Below are 13,502 nucleotides of genomic sequence, written 5' to 3' on the forward strand. Positions count from 1 at the left end.
AACTCGCTAAAGCAGTAAAAAGACTACTACATACAGTTAAACAAACAACCAAACACACGAAAAACCGTAAAGATCTAAACACCTATTCAGACCCTTCACAACCCACTGTAAGCCTGATTATCTGCATGTACTCTCTCTCTCTCTCTCTCTCTCTCTCTCACACACACACACACACACACACACACACACACTACATCTCCCCAGACACACCTACACCTCCCACCACGCTACCACACACCCACAAACACCCATCCAAACACCACCCCAACCCACTATAACCCTGAGCTCTCCACGCACCCAAGTCCCAAGCCTCCTTACGCAACACACACACACATACACACACACACACACACACACACACACACACACACACACACACACTGGTACAAAAACAACATAATAATTATCTTGTGGCTTGTTCTCTTATGTAACCCCGCGTCTGGGCGCTCAGTTACCCTCCAGACAGTGCAAATATTTACAGTTTTAGTCTGATATGCTGCGTTTCTCGTCTTCTTTTACAAAAGCAAATGTTTTATCACTTTACTCATATCTGGAGTATTTTAGAATTCTCTTTCACGACACAAGTATTTAGTGTTCTTGTGAAATATGTATCGCGTTTTTGCTTTCTTTTAACAGGGTAAGTATTTGCCGCTTTAGACACATATGAAGCATTTTTAGTTGCTTTAACTTTGACCACTTAAGTGAGATGGCAGTTTTTCCTATATTCTTGTTACAGTTAGATAAACATAATTATGCTTATGACCTTCAGCCCTTCAGTGCCATCTGGCTATCTATCTATCTCATCTTTTAATGCCCCATTAGGAAAGTAGGGGCCCTGAGCTTGGCTGTTTGGTTTAGACATTTAAGGCGAGAGTCATCAGTTGTTCACCCCTGAGCGGAATAACGTGGACATCAAATTTCAACCATTCCACGGATATGATCCCTTACAGATACAGATTCTGCTGGACCGCCTGAACCCAGCAGACCACCAGGCGTCCATCTGGTTATATATGGTTAGACTATTTCCCAGCGAACTATATTATTTTTAATAGAAAAAGAGGAATTTCATGGGTGTAAAAATTAGATCTAGATGACGACGATGATGGTGCCGCCCGTGTGCACCATGAGGTCACCACTAGGCCTGCCACTGGGATTCTAAAACATGTATAGTGGCCCGCATGGGGGTCGAACCCACGACCTCCGCGTTATCAGCACGGCGCTCTAACCAACTGAGCTAACGGGCCGTAGGAAAATGCGGAAAATAAAAGAAGTCGAACTGAAAAGGTTATTTAACATATTGGGAGAATAATATATATTCTTCTCATCTTAACTGGGCCCAGATTTTCGTCCTTTACAAGCTATTGTCACGTAGATCAGAGGCAGAAAATGATGATGATACGGCTCTACATCCCAAAGTACTTCTTCGTGACTTGCATCCTATTCTGGCAAAATGAGCACAGTGACATACAAGGGTGAAAACTATGATATACACAATATATTATATGACCAATCCTTCCTGTGGCATACCATTATCCATTTTAATTCAGTTTTTTTTTTTTTTTTTTTTTTTTTTTTACTGCGACCAGACGATTTTATTCAGCTTAAGCGAACTCATCGATAGTAATACCGTTAACATATGCTAAATCTAAGCTCTAATGATAGGAAAGATTTTCGCATGCTTAATGAAATCGTCTGGAGACAGCAAGAATAAAACAAATGTCACTTTACTGAAGGTTTACCACACACACACACACACACACACACACACACACACACACACACACACATACACACACACACACACACACAACAGCATCAAAATCCCGACCTCTTTTTCCCCACGCAAGGAACATATACACACACACCATTATTCTCTCTCTCTCTCAGTGCCTCGTTACCCTGAGCTGCCGTTAACAACAGATAACAAGCAGCTAACGACAGGGTGATGGGCCGTGACACTAACAAAGGCATCAAGGAATAAAGGGACAGACTATCTCTTCGATTTACAACAATAATATATAATAATAATAATAATAATAATAATAATAATAACTAATAATAATAATAATAATAATAAGAAGAAGAAGAAGAAGAAGAAGAAGAATGATAACACTAATAATAATCATCATCATCATCATCATTAATCAAAATCACAATAATAATAATAATAATAATAATAATGATAATAATAATAATAATAATAATAATAATAATAATAATAATGATAATAATAATAATAATAATAATAATAATAAATAATAATAATAATAATAATAATCCATCCATCAATCCATCATCCAATCCTACATTGCCCTATGAGAAGCGTAGGAGCCCGGGGCTAGGCAAGTTGGTCCTGACATTTAAGATGAGGGTGACCAGCCTCACTCATCCCTGAGTGGCATTAAGCAAGCAATAAATCCCAACCACTCCTTGGATATAAACCTTCACCGGCTCAATCCGACTGGAGTGCCGTAATTACCCACTAAACCACCAGGCGCCATAATTTGGTTATACGGTTACCATCCAGCGTGGTAAATGGTTTCCTGGTGTAAAGGAAACCATTCGGCTTGTCACTCAGTGTTGAGTCACCCGCAGGCAGAAGGAAGAGGAAAGAATGAAGGACAGGAAGACAAAAGATAAAGTCACCCGTAGGCAGAAGGACGTGGAAAGAATGAAGTAAAGAAAGAGGGAAGAGGAAGGAAGGAATGGAGGGAGAGGAAAGGGCAGACACCCGAGAGCAGCACTACATCGAGTGGATGGTGAGCGCCCCCACCTACCACAAATAATAATAATAATAATAAAATAATAATTATAATAATAATAATAATAATGTTTAGATAAATACCTATCGACTACAAGAGATGCAATGAGTCAGACACTGAGATGCAATGAGTCAGACACTGAATATATACTGAATCCCAATCTTCCCTTATATTAAGACCTATAAAAATCCAGGTCCCGATTTGTCCTGCGGGGTGAAAAGGAACGGGGGGAAACAAACTGAATCCACTATCCTGACCGGCTGTGGAGGAAGAGACCGATCATCCTCATCATAATGGATTCATATGGACCTGACTCATTCAAGGCTGCCTGAACACCTAACGAGTCAAATCGGGTCATTAGAGTCACGTGAGCCGAAACGCACTTCTCTTCATACAAAACAAAAAGTAAATAAATAATAAATAGTCGCGTTTATCACAAGTACCCTACACGACTTCAAGCGGTATCGATACATTTCTCCCACGGCGGCATCTCATCAGAACGTTTACTTAATTATTACTTTTGCATTATCTTTTGTATGTAAATGTATCCTTAGTTATTATTACAGGCAAATAAAACGGCTGACTGTACCTCACATCTCAAATCATGTATAATCATATAATTCTGTCAATTTACCAATAGATTTTAGTTTCCGTGGCAACCTCTCCTCACAGTAATGGCATAACAACAGGACCTCTGCCTCTGATATCTAGGGTCAGAGAAAGCATAGATCTCACGAACAAGATTTAAAGTATTCCAGCTGTAATGTGTTATACTAAACGCAAATGACTATAAATGGTGCGATAATGGGTTCGGAAATCAGTGTTTCGATCCGACCGAGCGTGATATGAGGCAACTCGACTCCTCCAGCGTGAAGTTCCGGTAGAATTACACAAACTGGGGAACGTCTTATTTAACTTTATTCTTCCCATCTCCTGACGATTTTACTGAGGACAGACTTTTTCGCAGTGGATGGGTGAGGTATAGACTTAACAAACCCCTTCAGTATGAGACGCCTTTGTCATGCTGATTTTTATTTTAGTATGAAGGATTAACAATAAACAACGTCACCCGGATTCACGGGGTTAATAAGCGCTAGATTTACTTTACCTCAGAAGCGATCTCTAAGGAAATAAAAATAAAACTGAGCTCCTTAAAAGCGGTTATTATTTTCCTATACATTTTTATTAACCTCCAGTCAAGTCTTGGGATCGAACTCGTGATCGTGGCAAGGGCGTCAATCCGACTGGGGGCGTTCTAATCACTAGACCACCAGGCGCCTCTAGACCACACAACACTATAATATATAGTAACTATTTTTATTAGTACCATTAGTCAGTAACGTACCCAGCGCTTGCCAGGAGTAGATAAGTCATTCTCTCTCTCTCTCTCTCTCAAAAAGCAAAATCAGGTCAACTTATAAAAAAAAATCTTGGCTCAACTTGCACCAGCTCGAGACAAAAATCTCACACTTTTTTCATGCCCCGACAGCTAATCTTGCGAGAATGACGCTTTTCATCCCTCCTAAGCGACGACCTCTTTGCAGAATGTCGCTTTTAACCCATTCACCGCAAGGATGTTATTTTTATCTTATTTCTGTTGTCTCCGTACCAATATATTTCAGCTAAGGAGATATTCACAACTGGAAGGGTTGGATGAGGCGCTAATTCACCTATTCACTACCTAAAGAGGCTCACCTTAGCTTAATAATGTGGTCTCATAATTGGAAGAACAAAATATAGAAAGCGTCGTCCTACTTACGAGATTTTCAAAAACTTTATGTAAGAAAGAATACACAATTTCTGCAGACAACCGTAACAGATGCTGACAAAAATGAAATTAAACACTGGTACACTATAACACACAAGGGTTGAACTTTGACCCTAGCATGTACCCTTAACCTTTGACATCGTAAATTCGATTCTCTTCCTTCTTGCCAAACTCTCAACCTTTCCACCAAGTTTGGTCTAAATCGGATCAAAACTGTTTAAGCTAAGAAAACCAGTACAAAATAACTCAGTCGCACTACAACTCGGTCACTTGCTTCACATTCCATTAGTGACACAGTGAGACGAGGAGATGCTTGTCACTATCTAAAAATGTCATCGTGGCAAAGAGTTTACATTTAATACTCCCCTCTCACAATGATGGGGCTGAGTGGGAGGTGACAAGAGGGTATGGGTAGGGTGGTGTGGATGTTGAGTGGACTGAAATCGTCGGGATATAAAAAGGTTGGGAAAAACAGCATCATCGTAGTGAAGTGATTGATCTCGGTGTGTGTGTGTGTGTGTGTGTGTGTGTGTGTGTGTGTGTGTGTGTGTGTGTGTGTGTGTGTGTGTGTGTGTGTGTGTGTGTGTGTGTGTGTGTGTGTGTGTGTGTGTGTGTGTGTGTGTGTGTGTGTGTGTGTGTGTGTGTGTGTGTGTGTGTGTGTGTGTGTGGTTGAGGGGTGAGTGAACTGAGGTGGCTGTGAGTTATTTCCGAGGGTTCGGCTGGGCATGGCAGCCGGAGATGGGTGGGAAAGAAAGAGACACTGAAGGAGACAGACAGATAGGTAAAACAGAGAGACAAGTAGAACTGGGGTTGAAAGAATGGCTTTTAAGAAAGAAAGGTAGACTGACATTAATGTATGTATCCATTTATTCATCTATCTATCAATCTACATGCATAGACAGACAGATATGTTTAAAGTGCGCGTGTGTGTGTGTGTGTGTGTGTGTGTGTGTGTGTGTGTGTGTGTGTGTGTGTGTGTGTGTGTGTGTGTGTGTGTGTGTGTGTGTGTGTGTGTGTGTGTGTGTGTGTGTGTGTGTGTGTGTGTGTGTGTGTGTGAGTAGATCTGGATGGGTAGATGTTAATGTGAACGCGTATGTGGATGAATACGGACGGTGTGGGTGAATGGAGACAGGTGACGATAGGTGGAAGACAGGTGCACACACGAGACTGGTGAGGCTGAGTGGGTGGAGATAGATGAGAATGGATGCGGACTGGAAGGGTGCAGATGTGGGGAGGGTGAGGGAGGGAGTGAGGGTGAGGGAGTGAGTGAGGTTGAGTGAGTGAGGGTGAGAGGGTGAGTAAGGGTGACGGTAGAAGAAGAAGATTTTGATTACTGCCTATCGAGCACAAGGTCATCATGGCACACACTCATTTTACCAACTTTAGCCTTAATCTTCCCCAGGACAACGACATGCAATCGTCAAATTTACAATCCACGTCTCCATTTCAGTTCTAGATGCCAACAGGTAATGGGGTATGATGTGGGTGTTGGAGGGGAAGAATGAGGGAAAGTGTACCGTATATGAAAATGAAGGTGAGGGAGGGCGAGGGTGAAAGGGCATGGGTGAGGGAGAGGTGGGCTAGTATGAGGGCGTGAGAGTGAAAAATAAATGCTTGGGTAGTCCCACTTTTCCACACCCTAAACCTGCCTCGGGGACACCAGACCATCCCCGTCACCATTACTCAACCCCTCCGCTTTTATCTCCGCCTTACGTAACCTGCCATAATGCTGTCTCACACTCCGGGAGGTGAGGGAGGAGGGGGGTTGTCTAGGTTCACCCCCATCCCCCTGATCCACATAGTCTAACACCCCGTCTGGTAAAGCGACAACACTGGACGGGTACGTGTAGACTTAACTTACAACACCACACAGACATACACTCGTTCTCACTACTTCTGACACATATATATACCAACACATCCATAGCCACACACACACACATACACAAACACACACACACACACACACACACACATTTCAACCCCGTCCACATCATTCCAAACACACATCCTCACCAAAGAAACTGTCTAGCAGGGGGACTTAAATTAATGCCTAAAGACGTCACAAGAGTCATAACAGCAGTCAATAAATTTTTTCTAAGTCCCTATTTTCCCCTAGAAGACTATTACTACAAGGAACAGCACTATCTATGGAACGAATTACCTTCACCTCTTCTGTACAACATCGATAATGATTTTCTTCGGACTACTTATGGCATAGATTTTTTTTTTCTTTTTTCTCTGGCACAGAACTAACGACGTATCAAATTCGAGTGACACATAACCTTTAAAAATGCCTTCCATAACAACCCACTCAGCCCTTCAGTTATCTTTATCTTCTTGGCGTATCCTCTTCCAGGGATGTTTCTTAGGGTCACGTATCTTCTCTTATATAATCAGCGCCTAAGACTGCTGACCACCAATATACGATGGAGGCCTGATTCGTTCTTCTCGGATGAATAAAAAAAAATAGAATATATCTGAAGTTTAATGGTTATCAACGCATTCCTAGTAACTTTTTCTGACTCCATTCGTTTACAAGAATAAATTGTCTTGTATCAACTACCTTGTATATCAGATGTATATATAAACTATTTTTTTTACAGTATACATCATATGAATTACGAGTACCCACCGCGTATGTAAGCCGTATGGCCCATTATTAAGCTGATGTTACTGCTTGCTGAAATCTGGCCACCACCTTACGAGTTTAAACAGCTTAGTGGGGATGATTAAGGGCTTTGTGACTCAGACGTATAATATGCCTGTTATATCATGCAAGTATCTACAGTACTCTCTCTCTCTCAATTGGACGTGAAGGAGCGTTGTGATGTGGATGTGGATGTGATAGGAAGCGTTAGGAGAAACACACTGAAGTGGTTTGGCCATGTGGAGAGGATGGAGAATGAGAGACTGATGAGGAAAGTGTATGTGAGTGAGGTGGAGGGGGAGGCCATGGATGAGATGGAGAGATGGAGTGGAGAGGTATATGAGAGAGGGGGGTGTGAGCTGGGAGCAGTGCAGTAAAATGGCGGGGGACAGGGCGACATGGAGGCGATTTGTTTGTGGTCACCCCTTCCGGCATTAAGGCGTCTGGCAATAGATAAATGGATAGATAGACAGATAGTATAAACTGTCTTGCATATCACGTGTATAAACTAACCTTCATAAACTGCCTTGTACATAACACGTATAAACTGCCGTCTACCGTATAGCATATGAATAAACTACTTTACATAAACTGCCTTGCAAATCTGATGTATAAAAAGTCTCCCATGTCGCCGTTTCCCTTGACATTTCTGAAGTGTTTGCCTACCCTGATAAAAATGGCCACTTAAGCATCGACTTATATGCAGGTTAAAATAATTGCTTTGGCTTTAATAGGATTGGTAGACCTTTAATGGGGATGTGTTTTTATTTACATCTTTTTTCTCTTTTATTGCAAAGCTCCTTACTTTATCTTGCTTTCTGTCTTAATGGATCCTCTTTCAGTCTTTCTTTGTGTGTGTGTGTGTGTGTGTGTGTGTGTGTGTGTGTGTGTGTGTGTGTGTGTGTGTGTGTGTGTGTGTGTGTGTGTGTGTGTGTGATAGTATTTCTGTATTCCTCTTCTCTTTCTGATTATTTTTCTCTTCTTTCTCTCTCTGTATGACCCACCTATACCTCGTTTAGTTGTTCTCTCTACTTTTTTTAGTTTCTCTCTCTCTCTCTCTAAGATTAGTTATTCCCATTGTGTAAGATCTATCTCTCCCAATCTGCTATTTGCTTCCCACTCCCTTTAGCTCTCCCCCTCTTCTCTGTTGCTGTCTGCCTGTCTGTCTGTCTGTCTCTCTCTCTTACTTGGCCCTGTCACTCACACACCCATCTATCTCACTTTCTCACAGGCCACTCTCATTCTGTCACACACCTGCCTCTAACACTCTTCATCGATTTCTCTTACAATCATTCTTATCTTTCTGCCTTTCCTGTCCTCATTTTAGCATTTTTTTTTTCATCCTTTTAACACTAACGCCCATGACTTTCTCCAATTTGCATTTCTGTTTTATCACATACTTTTTTTTTCTCTCTCCTAAACTGCGACACATAGTTCTCTCTCTCTCTCTCTCTCTCTCTCTCTCTCTCTCTCTCTCTCTCTCTCAGATTTATTCCTCTGAAGACTCCACACTCATATGTTTCCTACTGTAAGACTTTTTTCCCCTTCGGTCTCACCTACCTCTCTTATTCTGTCAGATTTTTTTCCCTTCTAAATTAAACTTTCTTCTACAGTTAGATTTTCCCCCTTCTTACTGCCTCCATCATTCTGTCTGACTTGGTTCTCTAATGTCCACACACTCATCTGTCTCCCATTGTCCGATTTTTTTTCATCCTGTCACACCTGCCTCTCCCATTCTGTCAAATTTGTTCCTCTGAAGAGCCCAGTCTCATTTGTCTCCTGTCAGATTTTTTTCCCTATCCACTGTCGCACCTGCCTCGCTCAATCTGTCAGATTTGTCACTCTTAATGTCAGCCTCATGCTTCTCATTTCGTCAGGATTTTATGTGTATTCATTCTCTCTCTCTCTCTCTCTCTCTCAACGTACCCTCCACTCTTCCCTAAGCCGTATAACACTATGAAAATCTTCCTACTCACTTCTCCACACACCTCCGTCACTTCCACTCAAAACGTCTAAACAGAATCCACCTCACTCCACTATGCATTCCACCATACATTCCTCTCACCTCCACCCAAATTGTCCCCCAAGTCATTCCACAGTGCCCCTCTCATTTCCACCCGTCTCATTCCCCACCATCAATCTCACCCCAACATCCACCACACTGTCTTCTCTCTGCCACACACCCCTCTCATTTCTTCCCCAAACCACTAAAATCCCTCTCTAACGCACCCACAATATATGCCACTCACCCGAACACATACCCCACCACACACTCCTCCCACTTCCACTCAAAACGCCTTCTTCAAATCCTCAAAGTCCCACCCAATTACAACCAAAATTTCACCCACTAATCCCAGTACATGCTCTCTCACTCGCTTTCGAAATACCCTCCCTGTAAGCCCACAAAATCCCTCATAATCCTAACAAAAATGTTCTTCTCAGTCCACAAAATTTCTACTCACTTCCGCCCCCAAATGTCCTCGACTCACTTCCGCCCCAGAATGTCCTCAAGTCCGCAAAATACCTTACAATCCTAACTGTCTCTCAACCAAAAAAATCCCTACGCACCTACACCCAAAATATTCCTTCTCAGTCCACAACATCCATCACAATCCAAGCCAAAAATCCCCTTCAAGTCCACGAAATCCCTACGCACCTGCACCCAAAACCGTCCTCCTCTAAGACCACAGAATCCCACAGACTCCCACTCAGAATGTCCCTAACCTATCAAGCCCATCCACCCCACAAAAGACCCATACCCCAACCAGCCCAGCCCGTCCTCTCACCTGTCTCCATCTCAAGCCAAGAATGGGCAGCCCAGAATATGCAAGGAGGAGGAAGTCTGACACAGAAGAGCGCTGAAGGAGAGAGAGAGAGAGAGAGAGAGAGAGAGAGAGAGAGGGGGGGGGTATATTGAGAGCGAGAGGAGGGAGGGGGGTTATGTAAGAAGGCATTAGATTAGTTTGTCTGCATGTGTGTGTGTGTGTGTGTGTGTGTGTGTGTGTGTGTGTGTGTGTGTGTGTGTGTGTGTGTGTGTGTGTGTGTGTTAGAGAGAGAGAGAGAGAGAGAGAGAGAGAGAGAGAGAGAGAGAGAGAGGCATGACATAGGGGGCTAAACTAAGACAAGGGAGCTTTATTGGGTCAGGAGGATGTCTAACACCTTTTTCTTAGCGACTTATCCTTAACATTACACCTCAATATTATCTATAAGACAATAAATATTTTGTTAAACTGACAAAGACTACATAAATAACATAAGAATATATGAACGTGGCACTTTTTCTCAGCTACTTGTCTTGATTACACCTGAATAATATCTTTTAATCTATTCATGTCTTTTTAATAGTGATACAGTTTGTTTCAGTGACTTACTAAAGCTTATTAATGTGCCATAATACGAAATAAGCTGGTAAGGAAGAAGAGTTAGTAAGCTTCCTAACTGCCTAATTATGGCTGAAGGGAGTAGGTGTGGCTATGTAAGATCGTGTGAAGTATTTATGGTGTACATGTGGTGCAGACGGAGATAAATGCAGATCGGGGGCTGGGGTTATGCAAGAAGGCGTGGAAATGGTGGTGTGTGCATGAAATTACTACCTTGCTTTTGCGGAAGAGGAATGACTGCAAAAAGTGGGTTGAATGTACGAATGTCAGAAGTGTATGTAAGAACGTGAATTTATGGCTGCACTGATAGTAATATTTGTAGCCCCAGGTTCAAATGAATGTAAGATCAGTGGACTGCACGCTGAAGCTTTCTCTCTCCTGCAACCCACTACTCTCCTTTCGGGGGATAGGGAGAGAGCGAGAAGCATTTGTACTATCACATGATAGCATCCCCCTTCAGCATCATGGTTGCTATAAACAGTTCTTATACACCTTCCCAAAACCTGTCAAATCCTAAGCTGACCCATGTTAAACTGGTGGTAATATCGAAACCACTCTCGCTCATCCGGTTCGGAACCCAAGAGGTGAAATGGAATTACAGGCCTGAGCTATAGGTTGCAAAGAAAGCGTAGGGTATCCAAGCAATAGACACATTAAAATAAAAAGAGGAATATAAAAATAAAAATAAGGGTAAGAAAAAAATAAAAGATTTATATATATATATATATATATATATATATATATATATATATATATATATATATATAAAAGATGTAGGAAGTACATTTTCGAGACGCAATAAAACAGCTGATCGCAACTGAACACCAGAAGATGGGTGAATGTGAGAGCAGGATCAGGAGACAGGATCAGGGGAGACGGATGCTACTCTAGAACTGGGCGATATATCTCTCTTCCATTAATACCCTTCTCGTCACTGCTCTCCTGATCTCTCTGCTTGCAGTTCTCCTCCATATCAGTGTGAACGCGACACTTTTCAGTTACACGGTCTCAACCTTCTATTTACTTCTCTAGTGCGAATTAAGTGGCACACGTTGTCTTTCACCTCTGCAACTTATCAGCTGTGGACGTTTCTTCTTCAGTTTGTGTTTCCCACTGCCTATGGCCTCCAGTCTTTTAAATGCCATGTGTCCAGCCTTCTCGAAATGAAGGAAACTTGATTCTGACTCCTCTATGATGTTATTTCCTTGGAAAGAACATGATTAATAGCTCTATGCCTTACGTTCCTCCTCCTCCTCCTCCTCTTCCTTCTCTCTCTCTCTCTCTCTCTCTCTCTCTCTCTCTCTCTCTCTCTCTCTCTCCAAAGAATAAGACGCCAGATATAAGAACTTGGCTTATGCAAGATACTGAACTGTAAAGAACTAAATAAACAGCAAATTAGATAAAAGGAAGAAATATGATGGAAGCAGGTGCAAGTAAGGAGTTATATATTATTATGGACGGATGCAAAATCCTAGGTGCAAGATGCTCTAAGTCTACAAATTAACTGATGTAACATTTATGGTGCAAGACTAACCTCATAAACAGATGATTTGTAAAAAACTAGATGAATACGAGAGATCTGACTACTACTACTACTACTGTAGTAGTAGTAGTAGTAGTTGTTGTTGCTGTTGTTGAAAATGTGAACGTGATCTCAGTGGACCGCAGGCTGAGGTTTCCCTTCTTCTGCAGTCTACCATCCACCTTTCAAGAGATGGGGAGGGAGTTGGGGGACGATAGTACAACCAGACCGTCAAACCACCCAGTTATATCGGTGCCACCACACGAAGGCGTCCCTCTCCGGCATCAGGGTGTAAGTATTAAAGGCTGCAGGTGTGGATTGGGGTGTGGATGGGTGTGGAGTGGCGAGGAAGTAGATATCTGTGGAACTACATCACACAGAGGATGCCTTTGTGCTTGACGGGCCATTCATCTCTCTGATGTGTGTGTGTGTGTGTGTGTGTGTGTGTGTGTGTGTGTGTGTGTGTGTGTGTGTGTGTGTGTGTGTGTGTGTGTGTGTGTGTGTGTGTGTGTGTGTGTGTGTGTGTGTGTGTGTGTGTGTGTGTGTGTGTGTGTGTGTGTGTGTGTGTGTGTGAGAGAGAGAGAGAGAGAGAGGCCGGATGAACTGTCCCAAGCAACTAAGAATATCAAGAAAAAAGAAAAAAACAGTCCCAATCCATTAACACATAAGAGCCTACTGACAACATAAGCATTATATTCCTACAAACGTCACACAGTCTTACGTCTCTCTCTTCCTGGTCTAGTGAGTAGGAAGACTGTTAGCGTCTCCCAAGATCTTACTGTTCACCGCTAAGACGAACTGAGGAGAATATGTTGCCGACACATAAAAGGGCGAGATGAAAATATGAACCTCGCTTCTGTATAAAAGAGGGGGGAGTAATTGTCTGCCTCTGTCTGTGTCTGAATATGCATGAAGACAATGGGTAGACTTCTTGTTTGTTTAGTAGGCTCTCTAACACGTCCATATTGAAAGATACTGACAGCACATAAAAGAATTCTGAGGAGGTGTAGACTAAATCGCTAAAGTACAGGTGTTACGAAATGGCGAGGACCCGGCGCCATTAGTGAAGTGGTACATCTATGGTTGAAGCTGTGGGGTAACGCGTTATGGTTCGAATCCAAGAGGTGACCAAGTTATTTTTTTTTTTCCTATCATGTAAAAACGTTGCCAGGGATGTAGGGTGGTCTCCTTCCTTTAAGTGATCTGGATTATGGTAGGCTACTCTCAAGTCCTCCCATATACCAAGCCCTTCTATCTTCCTATCGCTAGACGCCTTAATCCCGTAAGGGGTGACCACAAACAAATCGCCTCCACTGTCCCTAAATAAGTTATAAGGGAATCAATGTCATCGTTATCATTTTCCTTTTTTCATTTTTACTCTCTCTCTCTCTCTCTAACAGACGAGGCCACACACCCTCAC

At 42.4% G+C, this 13,502-nt stretch overlaps 1 non-coding gene across 1 annotated transcript; it reads right to left on the minus strand.

Annotated features, from left to right (window-relative positions):
• Positions 1–1,170: 1,170 nt before the first annotated feature.
• TRNAI-GAU (transfer RNA isoleucine (anticodon GAU)) lies at positions 1,171–1,244 on the minus strand. Its single transcript has one exon. It is a non-coding gene; the product is annotated as a tRNA-Ile (tRNA).
• Positions 1,245–13,502: the final 12,258 nt, after the last annotated feature.

The sequence above is a fragment of the Coenobita brevimanus genome, chromosome 103, assembly GCF_032717465.1.
Source record: "Coenobita brevimanus isolate Jiangsu-jjx chromosome 103, ASM3271746v2, whole genome shotgun sequence".
Lineage (NCBI taxonomy): Eukaryota > Metazoa > Arthropoda > Malacostraca > Decapoda > Coenobitidae > Coenobita > Coenobita brevimanus.